The 14731-nt window shown below is 43.7% G+C and overlaps 1 protein-coding gene across 4 annotated transcripts in view; it reads right to left on the bottom strand.

The window, feature by feature from the left end:
• Window positions 1-14731, bottom strand: part of Specc1 (sperm antigen with calponin homology and coiled-coil domains 1) — a 310970-nt gene that overhangs the window by 148824 nt on the left and 147415 nt on the right. The window lies entirely within an intron of this gene.

Genomic DNA, 14731 nt, shown 5'->3' with positions numbered 1-14731 from the left:
CCATAGTCCTGTGCATTGGCAGAAGACTCCTAGCCCGAGTTACTAAACAGTCCCATCCCAGCCACAGGTGTTGGCTAAAGGCAGGAACACACAACTCCACTGAGATCAACGGTGACAAGGAAAAGCAGGTGGCGAAATATCACTGGCCATTGGAGGAAAGCAAGTAGGTGCAGTTCGAATGGTTGGCAACCATTCTGCTCTTCAGAGAGGAGATGGGACTGCAGACCACAGGACAGAAAGGAGGAAACCAAACTCTTTGGTGATATCACTGAGTTGTGAAGTGAAATTAACCCTGGAGCTTAGCCTTTCAGTTACAGCAGCCAGATGGGGTTTTCTGTAACGTGCAACTTAATACAACTACACAGACAAAATACAAGCTTATTATACAATTCCCAATAAAAACTTGTAGAAAAAAATTATTAACATGTTTTGATTGAGTGCAACTTTAAGAAAACAGACAGCTAGGCATGGTGGCTCACGCCTTTAATACCAGCACTGAGGAGGCAGAGGTAGGAAGATCACTATGAGTTCAAGAACAGCCTGAGACTACATAATGGATTCTAGGTCAGCCTGAGCTAGAATGAGACTCTACCTCAAAAAAACAGAAAAGGGGATAGAGAGATAGCTTAGCAGTTAAACACTTGCCTGTGAAGCCTAAGGACCCCAGTTCGAGGCTTGATTCCCCAGGACCCATGTTAGCCAGATGCACAAGGGGGCGCACACGTTTGTAGTGGCTGGAGGTCCTGGTGTACCCATTTTCTCTCTCTATCTCTCTGCCTCTTTCTTTCTCTGTTGCTCTCAAATAAATAAATAAAACTAACCCAAAAAATTAAAATAAAAAAAAACCAGAAAAGAAAGGAAAGAAGAGAGGGAGGGAGGGAGGAAAAGGGGGAGGAAGGAAAGGAGGAAAAGAGAAAGAGAAAGGAGAAAGGAAAGGACAGGAGAAAGGAAAAGTGAGGTGAAAGGGAAGGAAAGGAGGAAAGGAAGGGAAAAGAAATGAGAACGGTCAGGCATGGTGGTGCCCATCTTTAAACCTAGCACTTGGGAAGCAGAGATAGGAGGATCACTGTGAGTTCAAGGCCAGCCTAGGACTACAGAGTGAGTTCCAGGTCAGCCTGAGCTATAGTGAAGCCCTACTAGAAAAAAATCAAAAAAAAAAAAAAAAGAAAGAAAGAAGGAGGAGATGGAAGGAAGGAAGGAAGGAAGGAAGGAAGGAAGGAAGGAAGGAAGGAAGGAAGGAAGGAAGCAAGCAAGGAAGGAAGGAAGGAGGAAAGGAAAGAATCAGAATAGAGGTTTGGGCATATAACTGAATAGGAAAGTACTTGCTGAGCATATGCAAGGCCTTGGGTTCCATCCTCAGTAGAAAAGAAAGGAGAAAGGGGGGGAGGACTAGAAAACACATACGACACTGTCTTGAGAGAGAAATGGTAGTTCATTGTATGCTCAGAAAAACAAGAATAAATGTGGTAACAATGAATTATACATGTCTTTGGAACAGTTATAAATGTGAAAGAGATCTATATGACATGGAAATTTATAGAATATGTATAATATAAGGCCTAAAGATTTTTTTCATCTACACTGTATCACAGACAATGTTTTTAAAAAAATCTATGGGGCTGGAGAGAGAGTCTAGTGGTTAAGGCACTTGCCTGCAAAGGCTCTGGTGCACCCATTCTCTCCCTCCCTCCCTCTCTCTCAAGTGAATAAATACAAATAAAATATTCTTTAAAACTTGTTTTAAAAATCTATGGGCAAAAATTCAGACATTATTTTCCTTTGTGCTCCAACACTGAAACCCACCCCAGAGATCACAGGGAAACAAAAGCTCTGGCCCTATTTGACAAAGGAAAGACTATTAAGAGTCAGGGCTGACTGCTGTAATATGACACAATCTCCAGTAATGAAAGATCCCAGAGATGATCACCAAACGCTAGTTTTCTACAGTGTCAGGAGGGATGTGAGAGGATCCTCCCTCAGTTGGTAGGCACCTAGAGCTAAGACAAGACTCAGAACCCAGGCTTGCCCAGATGGCTAGGAGACCACAGAAATAATGGGCAGTGATGGCACCCACTGCTGAGTCCTTTGGAAATTCTGCTCCATTAGCACATAGAAACTATGGATCTTAAATTAACTTTTAACATGAAGTTCCTCAGACTCTGAGTCCTAGAAGAGATGTTTAAAAAAACAAACAAAAAAAAACCTTTAGGCATCCAGATGCCTCATCTGCATCATAATAAATTACTCAATGAAGAAAAAATCTGTTTAATTATTCTTATAAAATGAAGATTGAAACCACTAAGCAATAAAACATTTTCATAACACCAATTCTCTAAAATGAAGTCATCTTTATGAGGCCATGGCTGAAAACTGGAAGATCGTGAAAGTTTCACTGCAACTGTGTTGAACAGGCAAGCCTGCAGGTACAGGATTATCAAGCAGCATCTGCCATTCCTCAGTATCACAATTAAGGCCCCCTTCATTCTGTCCTTCCTCCTACCTCTTTCCCACTTTCAGTCATCTATTGCCTTTCTTTCCTTTTGCTGCCAAATTTTGGTCTGTTCTTATAATTGTGACCTGTGCCTTATATAAACTTCTTAGAATATTTTTAACATCATATATAATGCAGTTCATTTTATTTGAGAGAGAGAGAAAGAGACAGAGAGGCAGATGAGAGAGAGACAGAATGGGCTCACCAGAGCCTCTAGCCACTACAAATGAACTCCAGATCCATGTGCCACATTGTGCATCTGGCTTTACATGGGTACTGGAAAATTGTACCTGGGTCCTTTGGCTTTGAAGGCAAGCACCTTAACCATTAAGCCATCTCTCTAGCTCTTCTTCCTGCCCCCCCGCCCCCAGGTAGGATCTTACTCTAGTCCAGGCTGACCTGGAACTCACTCTGCAGTTCCAGACTGGCCTCAAACTCACAGTGATCCTCCTCTGCTATTAAAGGTGTGTACCGGCTTGCTCTTTCTTTTTTAAAATCAACATTCCTCTGTTTTCTAAGGCTTTCCCCATCTCTGTACTCATCATTTCTGAAACTACAAGGCACATGGGGCACATGTGGAGACAGAGCAAATAGAATGAAATGGGAATGTTCAAGAGAAATCTCCCCTCCCATGGATAAAGAGAAAAATATGGTGTGCACGTGTGTATATATACATATACATATGTGTATATGTACATATGTGAATATGTATGTATAAACATACACACACATACAATGGAACCTACTTGAAGTTTTTTGTGTGTGTGCATATGTGTATGTGTGGGCACATACATGCATGGAGGCCAGAGGACAACCTCAAATGTTATTCCTCAGGAATGCCAATCACCTCTTTTTGAGATGGGGTGTCTCATTGGCCCGGCGTTCACAAATTAAGCTAGTGTGGCTGGCCAGTGAGCTCCAGGGATGCACCTATCTCCACCTCACCAGTACAGAGATTACCAGTACATGCCACCACTCTCAACATTTTACGTGGATGCTGTAATCCAAACTCAGGTCCACATGCTTGTAAGACAGGACTTTACCGACTGAGCCACCTCCTCAGCCAACTATTTGGCCCTAAAAAAACATGATGTTCGGGGACTACAGAGATGGCTCAGCAGTTAAGGGTGCTTGCTTGCAAAGTCTGAAGGCCCTAGTTCAATTCCCCAGTATCCATGTAAAGCCAGATGCATTAAGTGGCACATGCATCTAGAGTTTGTTTGCAGTGGCTAGAGATGCTGGCACACCCACATACTCTCTCTCACACTCACTCACACACACACACAAAAAGATACACACCACATAGTATTACTTACATATGGAATCTAAATGTTGAACTCAAGCAGAAGTAGAATGTAGTTTACCAAGGGCTGGTGCTAGTGCTGGGGTAGGGTTGGAGAGATGTGGGTCAAAAAATATAAAACTTCAGTTGGACTGAAAGAATAATTTGTCTTTCTTTTTTTTTTTTTTTTGTTTGGTTTTTCAAGGTAGGGTCTCACTCTAGACCTGCAATTCACTATGTAGTCTCAGGATGGCCTTGAACTCATAGCAATTCTCCTACCTCTGCCTCCCAAGTGCTGGGATTAAGGTGTGTGCCACCACGCCCAGCTTGGAAGAAAAATTTCATGTAATCTGTATTGTTAATTTTGTCCTTGCTGGGAAAAAATACTTCTAGATAAGACTGTTGATGATTTTTCTCCCCCAGCAGCCTGCATAGCACCATCTAGCACTATGACAGCTACCAAAGGTTCCAGCTTGATTTCTGTGTCCTATAACCAAAGCATGTGGTGTCTTCAGTAACAGGGACTTACCATTTAGTTCTGGTGGGCAGTCAAGAGCAGTAGCAATAGCCTGTACTGTTTGGGGGCTTTAAGGGGCTACCAGGAGGCACCCCAAGCCTGGCACTGGGATTTCCTTTATTCCTTGACTGACTATTTAAGCAAAACTGCCTGCTGAGGTCCTGGGTGATATCCATGCATTCTAATGGAATGGATGTTCTTAATCCTCTCATTAGGGTTGATACAATTCCTTCTTTTTAATTACACTTTTTAAATTGATAGATAAAGCCATGTATATTTTTTATTTATTTTATTTTATTTGTTTATTTGAGAGCAACAGACAGAGAGAGAGAAAGAGGCAGAGAGAGAAAGAATGGGCACGCCAGGGCTTCCAGCCACTGCAAACGAACTCCAGACACATGCACCCCCTTGTGCATCTGGCTAACGCGGATCCTGGGGAATTGAGCCTCAAACCGGGGTCCTTAGGCGTCACAGGCAAGCGCTTAACCGCTAAGCCATCTCTCCAGCCCAAAGCCATGTATATTTATGCTGTACAACATGATTGTGGTAGTTTGACTATTAAAGAATTTCCCATAACAATATGGTTGTAATTGAGGCTCATACTTGAGGCAATTTGAGCTGGAGGCAATTTGAGACGAAAAGCCTCACGGAAGGAGGTGTGTCACTGGAGAACAGCTCCTCTGCTCTCAGCTAACTCTTGCTACTTTCTATCAACTGCTGCACTAAGATGGGATGCCCAGCCTCTGCTGTGCCATGCTTTTTCCCTGCTATAATGGAACTTCCCCTGGAAGTGACTGTAAGCTGAAATCTAATCAGCTGCCTCTGATTAGATGTTTTGTGTGAAAAGAAAGAATAGGCTGTGTCCATCCCACCAGACTGTGGAACTGAACAGAATTTCAAATGGAGAGACTGGAAATTATCTTAGGTTATCTTTAGCCCCCATAATAGACACCTCTGTGTCTGACCATCTTATGACTATCAGGTGAAATCTAAAGGCTAAGAATGTCAGCAGGGAGCATCTGAAGCCTAAGCAGAGATGTCCCCACTTTGCTGTAACGCACTTGCCTGATAGTCAGCCAACATTTAAAATAGGCCTTTGCCGATGACCCTTTTAAATTCTGTAACTGCACGAACCTCATAAAATTGTAAACACAACATGGAGCCTAGAATTTGGAGTAACCCAAATCCATGTTCCAGGGTCATGGTCACTCATATTTGGCCCCAAAATAACATCTCTTATTCCCTGTGAGATGACAGATGTGGGTTTCACATTGACATGTGATACACACACACACACACACACACACACACACACACAAGCCGGCATGGTGGCACATGCCTTTAATCCCAGCACTCAGGATGCTGAGGAGGACCACTGTGAGTCTGAGGCCAGCTTAGAGCTACAGAGTAAGTTCCAAGGCAGGCTGGGCTAGAGTAAGACCCTACCTTGGAGAAAACAAAAACAATTAAGTGTAATTCAGTAAGTGAACAGATTTATGAAATGTTATACAATGTTTGTTTTTTTTTAAAAAAGAACCTTCACACTGTGTTGGCAGCTTTCTGTCACTAACAAACACCCATGATAACCAAACTTATAGACAGAAAAGATTCATTCCAGCTCAGTTTTTAAGGCTTCAGTCCGTAAGTTTGGCTCATTGCTTTTGGCTCCTGGCAGCTTATCACCAAGCAAAATTACTGAACTCGTGTCCAGGCAACAGAGAGAGACAGCAACCTGAAGACCTCCCATTAGGCTCTACCTCGTTAAAAAAGTTTCTACTACCTTTCTATATGCACCAGTCTAGGGATCAAGCCATCAACACAGAGACCTTGAAGGAGACACATATCCAAACCATTCGCACAAGTCATGAAACTATACAAAAGAACCTTGTGAGTATGTGTCAGTGAGCAAAAGAATCCCGTACCTACACGTACACGTCAGTGAGTAAACAGAGCTGAGCTGATAGGCTGCACACTGTAGGGTTCCAACTGCATGACTTTCTGGCAAAGGCAAAACGATGGAGACAGTGAAAAGAACAGTAGGCACAAGGGCTTAGGAGGGAAGGCAGGATGAGTGGGACCAGGGCTTAGAAGGGAGGGTGGGATGAGTAGGTTCCAAGGCTGAGGAGAGAGGGCAGCACGGTAGAGGCTAGGGCACAGGGGGAAGGGTGGGATGAGCAAGTAGAGCACACAGAAACCCCGTTTGATATGACAGTGATAGAAGCACGTCAGTACATTTAGGATCCAAGCCACAGAACATCCACACCAGGCATGAACGCCAGCACAAACCATGGACTCTGAGTGGTAATGTTGTGCCAATAAAAGTACACTAGTTTGGTGAGGGATGTTGATAATGAGGAGGCTGCATACATATGGGACCAGAAGGTATAGGGAAACTCTATTTCTTGCTCAATTTTGCTATACTTAAAAGTGTTATAGCAAATAAAATGTATGTGTATTTTGTTTTGTTTTTTGAGGTAAGGTCCTACTCTAGCCCAGGCTGACCTGGAATTCACTATGTGGTCTCACAGTGGCCTCAAACTCAGAGCAATCCTCCTACTTCTGCCTCCTCAATACTGGGATTAAAGGCCCAGGAAAGGGGGGGTGGATAAATAAATGGGTATACCTGGTCCTCTAGTTGCTGCAAATGTATTCCAGATGCATGCACCACTTTTTGCATCTTGCTTTATGTGGGTACTGGGGAATCAAACTCGGGTCATTAGACTTCACAAACAAGTGCCTTAACTGATGAGCCATTTCTCCAGCATATATGTGTGTGTGTGTGTGTGTGTATATGTATATGTATATGTATATGTGTGTATGTGTATGTGTGTATATATATATATATATATATATATATATATATATATATATATATATATGCAGTAATAAAAGTAACCTATTACCTTTGACAGATGAGAAATGTGAAAGAGACCGAGTATGGTGGCACATGCCTTTAATCCCAGCACTTGAGAAACAGAGGTAAGCGGATTGCTGTAAATTCAAGGCCAGTCTGGGACTACATAGTAAGCCTGTGCTAGAGTGAGACCTTACCTTGAGAAAAAAAAAAAAAAGAAGAGGAGCTGGGTGTGGTGGTGCATGCCTTTAATCCCAACTCTCAGGAGGCAGAGGTAGGAGGATTGCTGTGAGTTCGAGGCCACCCTGAGACTGAATTCTAGGTCAGCCTGAGCTACAGTGACACCCTACCTCAAAAAAAGAATAAGGAGAAGAAGAAATGAGACAGGCAGTGGTACAATGGTGGTTTTGGTTATCATAAGCTCCTTAGCCTCATTTATGATTCATAATGAAATGAAATGAAAATGTAATGTGAACACACTTGTGAATCCAGTGTGGAAGCAGGCCATCAGAAGTTAGTTTTACAGAAAAAGTGTTGTGAACATACTTGTGAATCCAGTGTGGAAGCAGGCCATCAGCAGTTAGTTTTACAGGCAGCAGGGATCCTTTGGACTTAGAATAAGTAAGATAAAGGAAAATGAAGTTTGAGGCAATTCAACAGACACTGCCATGAGGAACTAAGTCTTAGCACACCTTGGGACCTCACCTTAGCTATGTAAAAAGGATTCCCCCCCCCCCCCCGTAGCTGGCCCTCCATTTAGTCTTTTTTTTTTTTAAGAATGACTTTAAATATATTTTATTTATTTATTTGATACAGAAAAAAAGGCAGAGAAAGACAGAGGGCCTTCAGCCACTGCAAACAAACTCCAGATGCATGTGCCCCCTTGTGCAACTGGCTTACGTGTGTCATAGATAATCGAACTACGATCCTTTGGCTTTGCAGGCAAGTGCCTTAACCACTAAGACATCTCTCCAGCCCCCATTTAGTCTTTGTGTGTGTATGTGTGTGTGTGTGTGTGTTCATGAGTGAGTGTGGCCCTATGTGGGCCATGGCACACATGTGGAGGTCAGAGGTAACCTTCAGGTGGGTCCTCGCCTTTCACCTCATTTTGAGGCAGTATCTCTCACTCTTGCTGTTATTCACTGCTGTGCTCACCAGGGCAACTCGTCTATGAGCTTCCAAGAAACTCTCCTGTCTCAGCCTCCTATCTCACCGTTAGTGTCAGTGCTCTGGGATCACAGAAGTGGCCACAGCTTCCAGTTTTTCCACAGGTGCTGTGGATATGAACTCGGGTACTCTGGCTTTAGCAGCAAGCACTTCATCTACCACACCATCTCCACAACCCCCAGATAGTCTTAACGTGGTGATCTCTAGAGATGCATATACACATATTAAAGTTAATGGAAATTCTCTTTGCAAATCAAACAGGAAAGAACACAAAAGGACTCTACACTCATCGAAATGGGCCCAATTACTTGCTCACTTTGTTTCTGTTGTTAAGAGCCAAAGCAGAAATATTGGCTTTACTGGGCGTGGTAGCACATGCCTTTAACCCCAGCACTTGGGAGGCAGAAGTAGGAGGATCAGATAGCTCTGAGTTCGAGGCCACCCTGAGACTCGGTGAATTCCAGGTCAGTCTGGGCTACAGTGAGACCGTACCTCGAAAGAAGACATATATGTATTGGCTTCAGCGTTTAGAGATGGATTTTCTGAAAATATGAATCTCTCTTTTTAAAGAATGCAAAATTAATTTCACTCACACTCTGCTTGTTCATCGTGGTGGGTGAGAGTTTAAAACAACTGTAAGTCTGCACCCGCCTCTTGCCCAGATCCCCACTCTGAACCACGGCCACTGCACACAACACTGCAGAACAAGGGGCACCATAATGCTTCTGAACAAAAGACCCCAACACTCAGACGGGGCTCTGGCCTTAAGAGACACAGTGACGGCTCTGTGCTGGGTTACAGGCAAGACACAGGGGGACACAAAGCAGCAGTGTGTGAGGAAAGATAATGGTATGGTCTGGCCACTCTCGCAGGCAGCCCACACTGGCTGTTCTTAGTCATCTCCAGCAGCTCTGGAAAAGCAGCTCCCAACGTGCGAGCGCCTGAACAGTGTAAAACAAGTAGCGAAGTTTAGTTGTCACTGAAACCAAAGTGACCAGAGCAATGCCTAACCCCAGAATTCACTCTGCCCAGCATCAACCTCCCTGAGCACTGTGTGCCAAGTAAAATCCTCATTGCCCAATGCCAGAGCTTGGCACCTCTGAACACATGAAGATAAAGCCCACTGTCTCCAGGCAGCAAACATTGAGAACAGGAGTTTCTGGGGGCAGTGGGGTTTTCGTCAATGAAAAGATCTGTCTCTCCACATGCAGCCTTTTTTTACAGAGAGATGCAAGTTCGACCCCTGTTTTGTGGGGCTCCATTCCTTACAGGGCATCCAGTCTACATCGCAGGGGAGCCCTGACTCCCTATACTCTACACCTGGCCCAGCTGTAGCTCTATACACCAAGATCACTAAGAAACTTCTTAGTTCCACTTGGGAAAGACTTAAGTAACTTCATCTCAGAACTTAACCTACTGAACCTACTTAATGAACAGCACTTGTTTGTACCTTTTTGGGAGAGGGGTAGGGGTGCGGAGAGCTATTCCTTTCTCAAACTACCTATGATTCAAAACATAAAGGAACTTTAAAGAATTACCTCAGTTAAACTGGAGTTTACTGTGCAGAAAATAATAATAGCACTTACATTGTGCATACATTGGTGTCTTTGTTTGTTTTGTGTGGTGTGGGATATTGAACCCAGGAGGGGCCTTGTGTATGCTAGGCAATGTTAACCACTGAGGTGAGCCCCCACTCCAGTGCCTTGATTTTCAAAAAAAATTTTCATATACACTCATTTGAGGTTCACAAAGAATAGCAAAAGTATTATATTTATTTTATTTTATTTTATTTTATTTGCAAGCAGAGAAAGAGAGCTAGAGAAGAGAAAGACAGAGGGAGAATGAGTGTGCCAGGGCCTCTAGTCACTTCAAACGAACTCCAGATGTATGTGCCCCCTTGTGCATCTGGCTTACCTGGGTACTGGGGAATCAAACCTGGGCCCTTTGGCTTCGCAGGCAAGCGCCTTAACCACTAAGCAATCTCTCCAGCCCCAAAAGTTTTTTTTTTTTTTTTTTGGTGTTTCGAGGTAAGGTCTCTAGCTCAGGATGACCTGGAATTCAGTATGTAGTCTCAGAGTGGCCTCGAACTCATGGCGATCCTCCTCTCTATGCCTCCCTAGTGTCCCTACTGCTGGGATTAAAGGCATGCACCACCACACCTAGCCCCCAAAAGTATTATTTTTAATTTTATTTGTGTGTAATAGGTGTATGTGTGCCACTGTGTGCATGTGGAAGTCACAGTTACATCACTGCTCCACCTTTGAAACAATCTCCTGCTGCAGCAAATGAGCCTGGCCTGCAAGCAGGTTTATCTAGGTGCTGGGGAATTGAACCTAGACCAGAAGAATTTGCAAGCAAGCACCTTTAGCCACAAAGCCATCTTCCCTTTAATTTTTTTTTTTTGAAGCATTGTTTTGCTATGTTGTCCAGGCTGGCCTCAAACTAACTTTTTTGCTCTTGTGATCCTCCTGCCTCAGCCTCCTCAGCAACTTCAATTATAGGTATGTGCTACTATGGTTAATTTTTTTTTTTTTTAAGGCAGGGTCTCACTCTAGCCCAAGCTGACCTGAAACTCACTCTGTAGCCCCAGGCTGGAGCCTCCCATGTGGTGGGACCAAAGGTGTGTGCCACCATGCCTGGCTAATTTGGGGGGGGGGGGAGAATAGTAATACTAGCATTTCACAGGTAAGAAAACTGAGGGTCTAAGATTTTCTCAAAGGCCACAGTAAGTCTTCTTCTCCCTAAGAAAGTATAAACTCAAGTCATTTTACTATGTAGCCTAAGTTTTCAGACATCTAACATCTGCTGCAATTTGTTCAACTATCACGTTGCACTCACTGCTGGATATTTTCAGTGAGAGAGAACCCAGCCTCTGGCCCTTCTAAAGCTGAGCAGTTCACACTTGGACAATCCATCTTTATATGAAGCTCAATGCTGTCATCGTTAAAATGGTACACATTGGTTCCAGTTCTGAAACAATCTGGAACTACAAAGAACAAACTAACTGCCTTTCCCATGTGACCTATGAGTATAGGAAGGTAGCTTTGTTTCCTGTTGGTCTTCTATTCTTCATCCAAGCATTCCTAATTCTCCCCACCAGGCCTCAGAGGAACCAGGGAGCACTCAATGAACAAACTACCCAGAAATCTTTTGACCTGCAAAGTTCCTCTGAAACATTACCCAGGATTTCCAAAGACTTCAGACATAGCTTCTATGCCTAAGGACACTTGGCTTTGCAACAGAGAACATAACTCAAGCTTACAATGACACAAAGGAGCTTTTAGCTGGCACTTGTGAAGTCTACCAACAGGCCAACTTGAATGCAGCTCCATCTCAAGGTGTTCTTGGGTCCATTCCTCTCCTTCTCTTGCTCTAGCCTTCTCCCCCAGATCACCTCATCAATACACTGCCTAACTTCTTGGCAACACAATGGCTCCAGAAGCACTAAGTCACACTTAATACCCCATCAAATCTCATAAGCAGAGAGGACTGTCTTCTGGAAGCCTCACCACACATTTCCCCCAATCATTCTATTGGATCTGGGCCACCTGTGACTCACTGAGGCCAATGTTTCAGTGCTGATCCACTGAAAGTGGGAAAATGAGTTATGTTAGGAGACTTCCAGGGAGGAATGTGATGTAGAAGTCAGAAAGTCAAACCACAAGTGTTAAAATGAGGTGTGCACCAAGGCTAAGTCAGTTCTCTGGCACAGTAAGCTAGTGCAGCCATACAGCAGACAGGAAATGGCAAACCTTAGCCATGGCTATGTGCTCTAAGAGCCTTTGTGGGAAAATGAACCACAGAAACTACTGGACACTATCGTGGTGGTTTGAATGGAATGTCTCCCTTAGGCTCATGTGTTTTGATTACTTGGTCCCCAGCTTGTGGCAATCTGGGAGCATTGGGGAGGGAGAGACTTGCTGGAGGAGGTGTGTCACTGGGGGTGGACCATGAAGTTTATCGTTCCAGCCCTACTGAGTGTTCACTAGCTTTCTCACTTTTGCTACCACCCAGTTGATATGACAAGATGTAATGCCAAGCCTCTGCTCTGTCAACTTTTACCCACTGATGAAACTTCCCCTCAAGACCGTAAACCAAAATAAGCCCTTTCCTCCCATAAGCTGCTTTTAGTCAGGTGTTTTGTCCCAGCAACAGGAAGAAAACTGCAACACAGATCTATGCTTTCTTCCCTATACATGCGTTCCTATGATATTTAATTTATAAATTGTGCATAATAAGATATCAACAACAATAATAAATATATAAATATATTGTAATAAAGGTTGTGTGAACATAGTTATAACAGTCATATTCTATTGCCAACTTGATCAAATTAGGAGTACCAGACATGCCACATGGGCCAGTCTGTGAGGGCAATTCCAGGAAGGATTAATGGAAGATGATTTTCCCCCATAGTGGGCAGCCCTTTCAGTATTGGACTCTATGTAAGGAAGTGTCAAGAGAATACAGTGTCTTTTGCCTGGCTGACCTTGCTACTTGCTGATGAGTACATCTACCCTGTTGCTGCCATCCTTCGTGGACACTAGAACCCATATTCTTCAGCCTTCTACATGGACTGAAAACCAACAGCTCTCCAGGAATACTCCAAGACTTCTGTGCCAGATCAGGACTGCTGAGGCATCCAGTCTTGTGGACTGAGCAGCTACCAAGTTCTCAGATTCTCTAGCTTCCAGACAGTTATTGCTGGGCTGCCCAGCCCATATCTGTAAGCTAATTTACTAATAAATTCTTTTTATAATACATATCATTTTCTATTGGTTCTGCTCCTCTAGAGAACTCTGACAAATACAGGGTTTTTCTCCATGATGTAGGTCCCATGAGGTCACCATCCAGAATGCAGTGGGACTTAGTGGTGATGCAGCTGTGTTTGAGTCACCCATGCTCCTATAAGTAACCCCAATAAACTCATTGAGTCACCAAAATTGAATTTTGGTGTAATCTTACTTTGGTCTGCTGTCTGAGCCTTATCTGGGGTGAACAGACATGTGTTCATATCTTCCTAGGGAAAAAGTTTCCTGTGACACTTGTCACCCAAATGTGGGACATGGCAGAACCAAAGCTGAGTTTGAGAGGAGCAATGGCATGGTCCTGGCTATAGTTAACAAGGCATGCAACTGAGGCTGAGGGTGCAGCATCCGCAGGGAAATCCTGACATGGCCAGCCCTCCCTATGTGGTGTGGGGTGGTGTGCCTTCTTGTGGTGGTGATGGTGGTTGCATGGGTCATATTGCAGGTAGAAAGACATGTAACTAAGTCTGTGCCATCAGGAAGAATAGTGTCTGTGTGAGGAATCTTCCTATATGTAGTATGGAGTGACATGTATGTTTGATGAGTGAGGTCCACCACAGGAATATAAAGATGCCCTGAAAACAGTTGAAGGATTAAAGAAGTTGAAGGATTAAAGAATGTGTTGAAATCCCTGAGCAGAGCAGGCGTGGTGGCGCATACCTTTAATCCCAGCACTTGGAAGGCAGAGGTAGGAGGATCGCCATGAGTTTGAGGTCATCCTGAGACTACATAAATTCCAGGTCAGCCTGAGCTAGAGTGAGACCCTACCTCGAAAAATGAAAAAATAAAAATAAAAAAATAATACTTTGGGGGAAGCCAGGCATGGTGGTGCACGCCTTTAATCCCAGCACTCGGGAGACAAAGGTAGGAGGATTGCCATGAGATCAAGGCCACCTGAGACTACATAGTGAATTCCAGGTCAGCCTGGGCTAGAGTGAGACCCTACCTCAAAAAAAAAAAAAAAAAAAAAGGAAGGAAGGAAAAAAAGAAAAAGAAAAAGAAAGAAATCCCCGAGTATAGCACACAAGGAACTGGCGTATCAGCAAGCTGCCACAGAGGTAGCCTGGCCATTGTCAGGGGTAATAAGATATACAGCTAAGGCCAAGATGTCTGCCGAGAGAACTTTCTGTGTAAAAGAAGAGTTACAAAGGGAAAAGGACATGTGGCTAGTGCCCTACACATTAGTCTCTGATTTGGCAGAAGAATTAGAAAACAGAATAAGGTAAAGGTGATGGATACAGTTCGTAAAATGCTGAAGCTATCTAGAAGAGGACAAAACAAGGGGTCTGTTCAGATTACTAGAAGGCAAATAAACTAATTGGCTCACCAATATTGGGGGGGGGGAGAAATTGTATTGTACTGTACTTAGCCTCTGCATGACAGTGTGAGATGATACAACACCTCCATGATGAGGTAGGTGTGATGAAGGGTGTAGACATTAGGACACAGTGCCAGACTGCTATGTAAGGACTGCTTGGATAAAACTGTTCTAATGCCTCCATGTTGTTCTGATATCCAAGATACCTAAGTGACTAATGGGAAAGTAGCTTAAGTAGCATGGATAAAGGAATGATTAACACTTGGGTCTCCAGCTGGTAGCACTGTTTGGGAA

Source organism: Jaculus jaculus, chromosome 12 (genome assembly GCF_020740685.1).
Source record: "Jaculus jaculus isolate mJacJac1 chromosome 12, mJacJac1.mat.Y.cur, whole genome shotgun sequence".
Lineage (NCBI taxonomy): Eukaryota > Metazoa > Chordata > Mammalia > Rodentia > Dipodidae > Jaculus > Jaculus jaculus.
Note: the sequence above shows the minus strand (reverse complement) of the source record. Positions and strands in the feature narration are given on the sequence as shown.